Here is a 13,986-nt window from a genome sequence, read left to right on the forward strand (position 1 = left end):
AGAGAAACCCAGAGAGTTGGGTGGGGAACCTCAGTATGCATTCTCCTCTATGCTGTCTTTCATTAAGAAATTGCATTTCTTAAAGGAGCAAACAGCACGCATTTCCATCTGAGAACTATATGAAGCTGCTTCAAGCATCCCACAAACCCCTCAGTAACAAAAGCTAATCGTTTCCAGTCAGCACATAACATATTTGAAGAATAATAAAAAGGACAGCAAGCAGACATCATCGAGGTGCAGGCAAGCTTTATAAATATGGAATTCCTCAAATATGGTGCTCGGCACTAGTGTAGGGGGGAATGGGAGTGAGGAGAAGTAGTTCTGTGTTTTGTTTGAGGGCGAGCAACTGCTCCAGCTTGTTTTTACCCAGGCAATGTTTTGGAGACAGATGGTAACATAATGGGGGAAAAGCCAGCAAAATGAAGAGAGGGTGGTTGGGATTACAAATGAGTGATGGGGGAATGCTCCATTCTGTTCCCCTCCATGTCGCAGCCCAGTTTGAAGATGCACACAGACCTGATTCAACAGTTCCAGTTCAAGGCTGGTTTGGAGCTCCAGCATGGAGCTTCCTGTCCACCGCCACTCCTGTCTTGGGTAAGTTCTAAAATACCAAATGATCCAACTGTGTCAGGCTCCCAGAAACCAAAGTTACAAGTCAGGGTAAAGACAAACAGCCTGGGTTGTAATACTGTCTCTGAGGCTATTACCTGTGGGGACATAGAAGAGTCCCTTCATTTCTCTAAGGCTTTTACTTCATCTGAAGAATGGGAATAAGCGAAAAAATACAAGCAAGGAACAGAGACTGCTGCCTCTATATGTCTGCTACCACCATCAGCTCTCTAAGGGTGAGCTGTCACCTTCAGTACTAACCTTACAGTTCCTCAGGAGAGAAACAAAAAACAATCTTGTGGCCGAGTGCAGTGGCTCACGCCTATAATCCCAACACTTTGGGAAGCCGAGGTGAGAGGATTGCTTAAGCCCAGGAGTTTGAGAACAGCCTGGACAACACAGTGAGACCTCATCTCTACAAAAAATAAAAATAAAATAAAAAAAATTAGCCAGGCACAGTGGTGTGCGCCTGTAGTCTCAGTTACTTGGGAAGCTGAGATGGGAAGATCACTTGGGCCCAGGAGTTCAAAGCTGCAGTGAGCCGTGGTCTGTGCCACTGTACTCCAGCCTGGGCAACAGAACAAGACACTATCAAAAACAAACAAACAAAAAACAAAACAAAAAAACAAACAACAAAAAAAAAACCTCAAGCTGCCAAGTCACACGTTCATTTGAAGGCAAACAAAATGTCTTTATCACCTATGTTTTGCAATGATCAAAAATCTTTGGATTGCTTCTATATTCACTTTTTGATTATAGCAAAGTATCCTACTTTGAAAACAAGATTCTTTCTGTATACATTATATGTAAGATCCACAATATCAGAGATTTTTCATAGAAACCTGCCTCCATGGCTATGTGTATGCCTCTACAGACATGCACACAAGCCATACTAGTCTTATATAAGAATCTGAACATTTCTTTATGAGGGCTGGCCTCTGTTTCAAGCTTCTCATGTTATGTAAGTAGCCGCTCTGCCTGTCTTCCTGCAATGATTTCAGCTCTAAGCAGTATACTTCGCTCAGAAAAGTTTTTATTAGTTGTCTTCTTTCCCCACCCATTTTAAAGAACAAACTGACTCAGTTTTTTGATGGCAACACCACTGGGTGGGAGTGAATATGGGACTGGGCAGGGTGGGAGAAAGGGAGGATGAGGAGGAGGAGGAGGTGGTGGGAGCCAAGAGCTGAATCACAGCCATGTGAGTAATCTTAGGCTTTTTTTTTTTTTTTCTTCCTAAGGGTATGAATCAAATTAAGCTTATTTTGCTGTGGGTGAAGGAAGAGGAATATAATAGCGTGAATCAGAGCAATTATCAAATATGCGGCACTCACTAAAAATTAATTACAATCACTACTTTTTTTCACATGTCTGCCTGAAAATGCCAGAGAGCTTTTGTTATTAATCAATATAATCCTTGACAAAAATTCTTCAGACTTTGAACTCAATTATCACCCTCTTCCCTTTAAAAATTTCCTTTTACACATGAATTTCAGAAACAGGAATTCTTTCGGAGCTTCTGTGAGATAATCTTTGGCCCTTGGAGGTAAGTGTGAAAACAGCATGGATAATACTGGGTAGAGACCAGGTTATACACTATCTGGCCATGAGCACTGGAAGCAAAATACTGAATTTATAAAAACAATTGCTCAGAAAATGAGTTCAACCTCTCAAGAGCATTCCAATGGGAATGCTGCATGCAACAACACGCCCTCAGGGAAAAGTGGGCATTCCTTTCCTAATAGTTGGCAGTGAGAATAAAGTTGTCATACAAACTTTTGAATTGCCTTAGGGTGAAATAAGCAGATCTTCATCAATGTGAGAATTTACTAAGAGTAATATTAAGAAAAAGATGGATCAAAACATATAAAATCTGTTTTTCTGAATTTACGTAGTTATTACCAGGTGTAAAATGGCTAAGGGGGAAGGCTTGGATAACTAAAATACTATTTTAACGGAGTCTATGCATTAGGAAGTCAAGAGGGCATATTTGAACTCTACTGAGATTCTGTTACATGTTTTACTACACAAATGAGCTAAAATACATTGTCCGCTTAGTTACCTACCCATGATTTTTTCCTTTATTAAACATGGGTATGGATATTCTTTAGATAAGCAAATGTTCTCTATGAATTAGTACCCTTACAGAATATTCTACACCCAGGAGCTCAGAGAATAGAGTCTTTATCACATTGTCGGGTTTTCCAAAGTTCATTTCTATTTATATAACACTGTTTTTTGTGCTAGTATCTTTACTGGGGTCTCCAAATAAATTCAAGACCACTCTGAATAAGCCAAGGCTTTTACTTCTCTATTTCTATATGTTCCTCAATTTGGAAATTTTAATCTGTAATGATGAGCTCTTTAGGGATGACAATTTGTATGCCCAAGTTTGCATATCCCTAAGTCTGCCTATAGAACATTAACAATTTTGGAGACCTTAGTCAAAATATATTTACATAATCTACAAAGATATATCAATATTAGGTTCATATAAAATGGGCCAGATCTGTTTCTAGAACAGGTGACTTGGCTACCTCTACCCCCAACCCTCAGGTTCTCTACCATCCCACCTAAGCCAAGTTAATTGTATTGCAGTATTTGACCTTCTACCTTTCAAGTCAGCGCTCTCTTAACTAACTTCCTATGTAGTAGAAATAATACTCCCAAACCCAGTTTTGTCACATCCTGACCAGCATCTATTGCAAGGGGCTGGCAGTTTCCAGAAATTTCCAGTTCATATTTTAGTTCTCTCTCTTTTTTTAAAAAATATTTCAAATAGCAATTGCAGGGGAAAATTCTCAGAGTTCCAGCCCTCTGAAGAAAAGAGTCCTTGGGCACTCTGTATGGGTTTTATCTGCTCCCAAAATGCCAGATGTTTGAGGCTGAAGGTCAGGGGCAGGGGGCAGGGGTTGCCATTCTGATATTTTATCTGGGGAGAATCAGAATTTTCAAAGGCATCATTGATGCTGAGTATACATGAATTTAAGACTGTTTGGTCTCAGCATAGTCACTAACTATGCTGACATGACGTGGTTCTCATCTAGTGATAAGAGAAAAGAATAAAAAACAGCAGCAAAGACAACTTGAAGGCCAGGCATTTGGGCAAGGACAATGATGGAAATGAGGTAGAGGTGGAGGACAATGGTGGAGATAGAGGTGGAGGTAGAGGTGGAGGTGGAGGTGGAGGTGGTGGTCTTGGCTGAGAGGTGATGTAGTGAAAGAGTCAGCAGAAGTAGAAAACAAAAGGTGAGTATTTGGACCGAGGAGATAGGGGTATCAGGGCCCCTCACAATGCAGACCATACCCTAGAAGTCTGGCTTCAAGGGATAGAAGACAGTACAGGGTGTCCAAAAGTGCAAGTGAAAGATAACAAATAAATAGAAATAGGAAAGAGAAATGGGATAAGGAAGGCACTACCCTCACTTGAAGAATATAATTTTAATAATGAGCTTTAGTTTCTAATCTTGTACCAAATACCTTCTGTCATATTTTTTCTATAATGTACCTCTCTCAGCTCACCCCTTAATTTACCACCATTATCTTCTCTCTAGGACGTGGCCAAGCTATCAAAAAACTGCAGCCTGTGGAGAAGCAGCAAGTAGGAGCGAGGTCAGGAGTGGGTGGCTAAAACCACCACAAGGTTTGAGAACGCAGATGTATTTAACTGGAAGGAGAAAAGGAAAGCACAGAGGTACCTGTCTGCTGTCTGATTTGTGGGTAAGAAAAGTCCATCATGTGGAAACTGGACAGAGGTCTCAAGCAGAGAAGGATCTTAAAAAGAACTGCGACAGTGACCTGGCTGGGTCTTTAAGGGGGAAATCACCCTATCCAATGGGTAAGGTTGACCTCACATTCCTTCCAACTGAGGTTCTAGATCTTTAAGTTGATCTATTTCAAGAGGTTTTTTGGAGCACCTGAAATCACTCTAAAATGATTGCTTCAAAAGAAAGCTGTGCTGAAGCAAAAACAAATCAATTAAGAGTTTCTCTGTTGGAGAGCTTCAGGCCACTAACTCTTGAAGACATTTTAACCTGAGTGATTATTTCCTCTAGGTCATGAAAATCAATGTATTAGTCCCTCTATAGCAACTCTGCCTTCGGGCTCACCACCTGTGACCAGAAACACTCCCTCCTAAAGTGAGGTGGCTTAGAGCATAACGAAATTACCTGATCTCTCTATTCCTACTCCAACAGGTCATGGGAAAAGAACAAAATGATCTATTAAAAACTGCAGCTGTGCTATAGTTATGGGCGATGTCACTATGGGGAGAAACTAGCTGATGGGTACTCGAGACCTCTCTGTACTATTTTTATCACTTCTTAGGAACCTATAATTATTTCAAAAAAATTTGAAAAACAAAACCAGCAGCTGTCTGAAAAAAATTATCTTCAAGCTAATCATGAGAACAAAAGTCAAAACTCACGACTGGATAACTGGTCCCAATTATGCTAGTTCTGTACCTAATGCTTGGAGAAAGACATTCAGTAAGGAAACCAAGAAATGATACACAAGTGTCTGGCCAAACCTCTCCCTTCTTGGTTTAACTAATACGGAAGAGTAACATTTGTTATCTTAGAAACTAAGATGTAAACTAACAACTGTAAATGGCAAAATTAAGATTTATAAATTTGTTTTATCATTCTAAGATCTAGAAAAGAGACCCACCCTATTTTATCCAAGCTAAAACTCTGCTGATTGTAAGACACTTCATTATTTCATGTATCATTAGGAAAGAAACAAACTTTGCCAATTAACTATGACACAATGCCTTAAAGACAGTCTTGGGTGACAGTCAAACTAGTTCCTCACTGCTTTGTTCTGGGGGATTTGGCAATTTCTTCTGCCTTGAGTTGCATTGCTTGTCGTGTGATCAGCAGTCCTTCTGAATGTAACTCAGTAACAAAACATAACACAGCTTCAATCATTTCTCCAACTATGAACATTTGCTTGACTAATATTAAATTTAGTGCCTGGTTTTCTTATGCCTTTCTGTATGCCCAATAGCATTTTGTTTCATCGCCAATAAAATCTTATTTCAATAAATGTAATCGTATTGAGAGCATATTAAATGACAGGTACAGCCACTCTTCCATTCTCTGTAGCCTATTTCTGACCAGTTTGCCTAGGAAATTCACTCAGTCATTTAAAAAATGTTTATTGAGTGCTTACTAACTTCCAGGCACCGCACTAGGTTAAGGTGATACGGCAAAGAACAAGAGATAAATTCCCTGTCCAGTCTAAAGGGGAAGGAAATATAACCAAATAACTACATAATATGCTCCCGGTGATGAGCGCTCAAGCAGGATAGAGAAGGCAGGCAATCCTGGGACATGGGGGTGGGAGCAGGGTTAGGAGCAACTTATTTTGTTTAGGGTGATCAGTGAAAGAAAGCCTCTCTGATCAAGTAGGAATTTAAACAAAGATCTAAAGGAAGAGAAGTAGTAGGTTTCATAAATATCTAGGCAACAAAGGAGAGGGCAAGGCAGAGAAAACTTGTAAAAGAGACAGTAAAGAAGCCAGTGTCACCACAGCAAAATGATCAAGGGAGAATAAAGAGGGATATGAGACTGACTGGGTTTGGTAGAGATGGGAGAGCAGATCACATAGGACTTTCTAGGCCATTGTCTTTACAAGGGCTATGGTCTTTACTCCGAGAGAAATGGAAACCCACGTGAGTAGATTGGGAGAGATCTAAGAATCTTTCCAGGGTGATTCCAAAGGCAAGGGTGGAACAGGGCACCCAACTGATCACCTCCAGATAAGACATGACAGCTGCCTGAACTAGGTGGTAGCAGTGGAGATTATAAGTGGTCAGATTCTGGATATATTTTAAAAGAAGAGCAGACGTGATTTCCTGATGTGAAGTAGAAGCTAAAGAGAGAGGTCAATAGCAGCACTAGGATTTTGCAATTTTAAAAATGGCACTGACATTTACTAAGATGGGGCAGTTTGGGTATGGCAGGGGTGAGAAAGCGTGTAGAAGGAAATGAAGAGTTAAGCTTTGGACATGCTAGGCTTGAGATGCCAATCAGATATCCAAGGATAGAGGTAGAAAAAACGGTTGAAATTGAGCAGAGTTCCAAGATAAAAATCATCAGTGTTTAAGTGACATTTAATGTCAAGGGACTAGATAATTTGGGAGTGAGGACAGTTACAGAAGTTGTGGAGGCCTGAGACACTTGAATATGAAGAGGCTGAAGCAATGCCAGGAGGATCAGCAAAGAAGACTGGCATGGATCACCCTCTGGGTAGGCAAAGGACCAAGTGTGGCATCAAGGAGCCAAGTGAAAAAAAAATGCTTTCAAGGAAGAGGGCATGATTGGTTGGGCCAGATCCTGCCAGTAGGCTGAATAAGATGAAGACTGGGGACTCAACACTGAATTTGAAAGGTGGAGGTCCTGGGCGATTTTGTCAGAGAGTCATTTGTGGGTGGGGAGGGGAACACCAAGCCTAACTGGAGTGAGGACTGCAGAGCATGGGAGGAGAGGTATGTGCGGCAGTAAATAGAGACAACAACTCTTCAGAGATATGGTATAGTAGCTGGAAGGCGATGTGGGTGGAAGAACAGATGACACCAGGGACCACAGGGACAATTGCAGAAACCTTGATTAGAAGACAGGATGATGGGATTCAGTGCATTGTCAAGAGATGGGCCTTCAGTGGGGCACTACAGAAAAATAACCCATGAGCACCCATAAAAGTATGTCAGTAGGTTCCCAAGTAGCAACATATGAAAGCTTTCTTCCAATTGCCTAACTCTATGCCATATGTCTGTTTAAAATCTTCTCTTTAGATATAGGCTAGTTTGTTCTCCTCTGTGACATTTTATTGCTGCCTTTGCCACATTGAGATATACAGTAGGGCCATGGGCCGATCCCAATTTTTTACAACAAAGAAACAGACAGACTTTGTTGTTGTTAATGTCATGCAGAGTGATCTGTGGCTATATACTGAAATATCTGGCAAACGTTAAACCACAAGCATAAAACAGAACTGTGTGTAATAAATGGCGCTTGCTTTTTGTTTACACAGCTAAGAAACACAATGAATTATAAGCAAAGTGCATCAATAGCAAATAATACTACAAAGCCACTACAGCAACTTTAATATCTGTATCTTTCGTATCTTAGTCACATTGTTTGAAAACATCCAACTACATGGCTTATGCAGATCCATCATCTGGAATCATGAGACAAACTTCAGATTGATTTTCTCTCTGGCAGTGACACCAATCACTCTAGTCAGAGGCAGCCCCTGCCCCGCCTGCCTTATGTGGTGCCTCTCTGGAATTGGCTAGTTGCGCACACCAGGTAGAATCTATCGGTAGCCACAGAACTGAGGCTGACCTGAGCTCTCAGTAATTGAGAACATCAGGCCCCACCACTGAGTTTCTTGAACTCTAGGCAAAATAGGTGCCTGCAAACGACGTCAAAATTTATTCTAAAAATGCTGTGTGAAAAGTAACACCAAAATTATCAGATCATTATCCGAAAAAAAAATCAATTGGCTTCCCTAAATTAGTTTACCATAGAGGCAGGATAATAGAGTGAGGCTAAGAACACAGACTGGCCAGGTCTAATCCCAGCTACACCATTTACAAGCTGTGTACCTTTGTGCAATTCACTGAACATCTATGTACTTCAGTTTTCCGTCTATAAAATGAGTAACGAACAGTACCTTTTGCATAGGGTTATGGGGTGGGGGTTAAGTTAATTGCTATATGCATATGCAATAATTATAATGAGGCATAATCTCCGTCCATCTTGTAATTTAAAACTGATCACGAACAATATAGCTATAAGTAGCATGCGGACACTCCAGGGAATTTACAAAACCAGGGGATAGGCATGTTCCATATCCTTGGGGTTTAACTTACACTACAAAATCTAAGGACAATAAATAATGTAATTTGTAAAAATAAATTTTAAATTGTTTAAATACGAAAACATAGCTATAGTGAAGATTAGAATACAAAAAATCCCACTTGAAGATACGGCAGAGACTGGAAATAAATTGTATGTTTGCCTCTGGCCCTTTCACGCTCACACCCTCTGAGGCTTAGTGCCCTCTTGTGAAACTGCAGAGGAATACTGGCATAAAGCATTGTCTGCTGAGTCAGAGGAGATTCACAACCAGCAGGGAAATCATGCTGGGAGGGCTCTCCCATATCGAATTCTCAAAATGAGATGAAACAGACCTAGGAAAGTTTAGTGACTTGCCTAAGGTTAAATAAATAGGCAGTGGGGTTAGCAAGTAAATCAGGGCTACCAATTCCCAGTTCAGCCATCTTTTTACCTTGCCCTGGTATTTGGGGTCTCCAGTAGGAGACACCATGTTGTATGTACAGTTTCTTAACAACAGAGTCTGGGAATCCTCGGAGTGTTTCTGAGAGGACTGTGGTCTCCACCCTAAACCTTGTCAAAGGGCCCAACCTCCCCTGCATTCCCCCCACGTCAGGTGGCTCAGCTCCCAGAGATGCTCCAGCCAGGCCTGTCACTACCTGTCCCCACCTGTCCTTTACTTTCAGCCCCAGACTTAAGAGATAGGTGAAAGGAACCTGAAGGATGAGCAAGACAAAGAGAAGATGGCTCCCATTTTCAAAACTACACATTTTAAGAGGAGCAAGTAATAGAAGGAGGTGGTCGCAGGGTATGAAAAACTTAAATTTGTATCATCTAAAAACTCTGTGCTCTGAAAATCAGGGAAGGAAATATTTTAATTCACTCCCGCAACAAATATTTATTTTCAACCTTATGATTTACAGTGCAGTGGCTGGGCTCTGGGACAGTAGAAATATACAGGACTGAGACCCTGTTCTCCAGAATTCATGATGGAATCTTAGAGACCAGGTATGAAGATCGGGAAAGACAATGAATAATATAAGACAACATGCCTTATATTATTATATACCTTGAGCTTTGCCATGTTTTCTTCAAAGAAAATTTATGAGAAAGCCCAAAATGTAAAACAGTTAAAGTCAACTGTTTTGGTAGAAGCTAGAAGAGCCCATGGAGGCAGCTCTGTTCTCTGCTGCCCACCCCCAGCCTCGAACCCCCACAGGGCCCAGCCTTCAGAGCCTTCAAGAAGGGGAGGCAGGCTGTGCTTTCAAAGGTGAGCAGCACTCCCATGAGCAGGAAGGAAAGGGTCCCCTAGGCAGGAAGGGCTGCCAAGACACCGGTGTGGAGGCAGGAATAATGCCACAGGTGGACTTCAACAAACAAAGAAAGAGCACAACTGTCAAGAACAGAAGTTCATGGATGGGAGAGTTACAAAAGCTGGTGGCATGACTTCCCCTTTCTGAAATTCTAATCCCGAAGAGTATAAAGCAACTGCGCAGCCAAAAAGCTGTGCAGCAGTGGCCTGGAAAGGGCTCGATGAAGGGCATAGCTCAGGGGCACTGCTCAGGGGCAGAGCTCTGGGGCATCACCCACTCATAGGGAGAGCAGCAGGGAGCCACACTTCCCATCCCAACTCAGCTTCTGTCCCAGCTCTCATCCCAGGCTCCCCAGCCCACAGGATGATCCCTGTGAAGAGAAGCATGTGAAGATGGAGGAATCCCAACCAAGATTCCACCAAGGACAAAAATAGCTAACACGATGAGAGACAGAGGCCAGGGAAGGTTGTAGAACATGTGCCTCTGCTGACCATGGCAGACATTTCTCAGCAACCCCTTACCCCTGCCACTTCCCTGACTTTGCCATGTGAGGATGCAGGTCCAGGGGGCCAAATCAACCAGTTTTTCAAGAGAAAAAAAAAAAACACTGCAGTGTTTATAACTGTGTGGACCAAAGAGAACATGTCTACAGGGCAGTGTGCAGTTGCTATATTAGAAGAGGGGTCTGAGTTGATCCTGCCTATTGCACTGGGTCCAGTATCTTGTTCAAGGTCTAATAAAGGTAGGTGCTCAATACATATCTGTTAAATCAGTGCATGAGAACCAAATATTAGATTAGGCAGCAAATTGTAAGCCAACGTCTTTCCTTCCTCCTCCATTAAAGAAACACTACAGCTTAAGAGAGGTAGATGGAGTAGCAGGTTCTAAGTAAAAGGAAATCTACATACAAGTTACTCACCAAGTCACTATTAACAGTGCCAGGGTTAGTGTTATTGCCCTCCACATCGCAATTCTTCAAGCTCTTCAGTTATGCTGTTATGTTTACCTCAATCCCAATCTAATTCTTTTCATCCTCTTTTCCCTTCTCACGTCTTTTAAAGACCTCGCTTGGGGACTTACTAGAGGAAAAAATATCAAAATCACAAAGTAAATGGGGGAGATGGGGTATATGCATACTTCCGTATCAGGATGGCAAGGGGCGCTACATCTATCTCCACCTTCGGAAAGGTGATAAGACCTGAGCTCTCAGCCTCTGCCCTTCAGAATCTTGGTCCTTATCAGAACTGAAAGTGATGCCTTCCTACTCCTGGGGTTGCTAGGACCATCTTTGGCACTCTCACATCAAAAGGTATTCTTGAGGTTTCTGAGATATATCCCAAGTCTCTGCTCTCGGCAGCTCCAGCTGGAGTTTACAGGAAGTCAAATGTGAGGTTGGAGAGGTCGGTAGTTCGGAGATGAACAGGGTGAGGTGGATCCTGTACATCAGAATGAAAACAGCTCTCAAAAGGTAATACAGAGATGGCTCCAGGCACCCAATCACTGAAGAGAGAAACTTAATCAGATTTTCAGGGCAAAAACCAAAGTGTCCCAGAAATGAGCAGATCCTAGACTTGCCGAAGTAAAGAAATTCTTGATCATCTTGCTGAGAGAACGCAACAGATGTGTTGCGTGGAGATGGTGCTGTATCCAGAGGACAATGGAAGGTGTGGGCCAACTTTTAGAGGAAATGGGGCTGACAGCAATGAGTAAGAGACAGGCTTCATAGGAAACGGCTCTTCACTGGAGGGTTTGAAACGGCCCTTCACTGGAGAGTTTATGAGAGCCAAATCTAGCTGGATCAGGAATTTCTATCTGTGCCCTTCCTCAAATACTGCTTCTACACTCCATCCTGAACTGGCCCCATACCCTGCAGGCTGCTGTACTTGACCTCTTGATATATTCAGCTCTTCCTCTGACCTTTTAAGAACACCAACTGTAGTCCTGAAATAAGATTGAGTTTTGTCCATTTCCGCTGCCTTTAAAATATATATATTTGTAATCCCAGCACTTTGGAAGGCCGAGGTGGGTGGATCACTTGAAGTCAGGAGTTCGAGACCAGCCTGGCCAACATGGTAAAATCCCACCTCCACTAAAAATATAAAAATTACCCAGGCGTGGTAGTACGCCACTGTAGTCCCAGCTACTCGGGAGGCTGAGGTGGGAGGATCACCTGAGCCTGGAAAGTGGAAGTTGCAGTGAGCCGAGACCGCACCACTGCAATCCAGCCTGGGTGACAGAGCAAGATTCCGTCTCAGAAAAAAAAAGCTATTTCGAAAGTTATCCTCATTGTGCTAATCTTGTTTCATCTGGCCCCTCCACATTGTTTTTTCTCCCTCCTAAATGCCTCACTCAGAGTCACCCTGTTAGAAGCACATATAAGATTGTAACTCAGGCCAAGTCAAAAAAAATTGTGTGCAACAAGGTACATATACAGTTAACACTATTGTACTGTACACTTAAAATGGGTAAGATGATTAGTTTTATGGCAAATTTTTTAAAACCACAATGAGAAAAATTGTACAAGGTCCTTTTGAGAGACTAAAATTCAAGGAAAACAAAACAAAAAAAGACCCTGAGTGAAAGCTACTTACCACTCTTTTTGGTACCTTCTCTCACCTCAGGAAGTTAAAAAAAGATTAATAGGAAAATAGATAAGCAATTGAATATGTAAATATTTTCAGGCCAATATTTACATATTCAATTGCTTATCTATTTTCCGATTGATCTTTTTTTAACTTCCTGAGGTGAAAGAAGGTACCAAAAAGAGTGGTAAAAGCTAATATTCAATGAACTGCAACAGCAAAAATCTGTATATCTACAACTCCACATTTTTAAAAAAGTTATGGGGGGAGATCTGCATTTTTAAATATTGAACTTTAGGGCTTATAATTGAAAATATATTATCAATTCATGATATTTTATACCTTCATATACTTTTTTTTGGTAGAGATGGTGGTGGCATCTTTTTAAAATATAATTTTAAGAAGACAGTGATTTTCCAGGTAACTAAAGCACATGTCACAATTAAAACTGAGAAGCAGACATGTAGGCTTCTCCTAGGACTATGATAAAATGTTTCACTTTATAAAATCAGCAGCCAAGATTGTTCTATTTGCTGTTCCCTCTACCTGCCCCTCCAGTTCTAGCTAAATCCCTTCTGTTCTCGTCTCAAATTTCTTAAGGTTCGTTACACAGCCCACTCCTTGTTAATGCTCCCACATCATAGCTTCATCTCCTTCATTCACTTACCATAGTTACCTTCTATTGAGATTTCATCCATCTAGAATACAAGCTCCATACCAGGGCCAGGTCCTTGCCTCACCTTCTCTACTGCATCCCTACTGCCTAAAGCAATGTGGTGCTCCCTAGCTAGGTGATTAAAAGGATTTCTGGCATGTGGAATCAATCACTGTTGGTTTGTTTTACACTCTTCCCTACAGTGCCATTCTTCACAAACCTTCCCTTTCTCTGCTTTCCAGGTTTCTTCTCTCGTACCAGCTCTATCCCATCTCTTCATTGATTTTAGTGCCCTGACATTTGATGATAAGTCAGTCACCAGAAATGTCTAAGAATGATGTATTGCCCCAGATACCATGGTTCTGCTCCCTTTTGCAAGACTGGGATGGCAGATGGGAGCACAGCTAACTGCTAAGCCTTTCACAACTCAAACTCAAGTCTTGAGGCACAATCTAAACATGTAAAAATAGACCTTTAAGTGTTTTATTAACAAGAACCCCATATAATGCCATTGGATGCCAACAAGGCAGTATTCTCAGGGAGCATTATATTCTGTCTTTGCCACCCCACTATCTTTATATGTTTAGTAAGGATGCAAATAATGTTAATACACTGTAGCACTCCTTACTGTGTCGATGCTATCTAAAGCTCAGGGACAATTTAATAGCAGCCCCTACAGAACTTGGACAAAGAATACTTCATGCAGAATGGCTACCAGCTAATTACTACCTCCATGACAGAAAGCTCAACTGGAAATGGAAGAGGCAAAAATGACACTATAGAAATTCAGGCTTGAGAAAAAGAAGTATATCCTAAAAGTGAAAACCTAAAAAACAATGAATCTCTGAAACCACATGTAAAACCTTTTTGTTAGTAAGCTATAGTTTCTATTCCTTGAGATGTCTAGAAGTAATATTTAGACATACCTATTTGCAGGAATGAGTGAATCAGGCTAAATTGACATGTATCTTCCATACGTGTCAATG

At 41.4% G+C, this 13,986-nt stretch overlaps 1 long non-coding RNA gene across 2 annotated transcripts in view; it reads right to left on the reverse strand.

The window, feature by feature from the left end:
• The window catches only part of LOC112130992 (uncharacterized), a 40,566-nt gene extending 28,115 nt beyond the window's left edge, over positions 1-12,451 (reverse strand). For both annotated transcript variants that reach the window (XR_008518053.2, XR_010139064.1), the window contains exon 1: positions 1-12,451. This exon is cut by the window's left edge. This is a non-coding gene — a long non-coding RNA (uncharacterized LOC112130992).
• Positions 12,452-13,986: the final 1,535 nt, after the last annotated feature.

This window comes from Pongo abelii, chromosome X (genome assembly GCF_028885655.2).
Source record: "Pongo abelii isolate AG06213 chromosome X, NHGRI_mPonAbe1-v2.0_pri, whole genome shotgun sequence".
Taxonomy (NCBI): Eukaryota; Metazoa; Chordata; class Mammalia; order Primates; family Hominidae; genus Pongo; species Pongo abelii.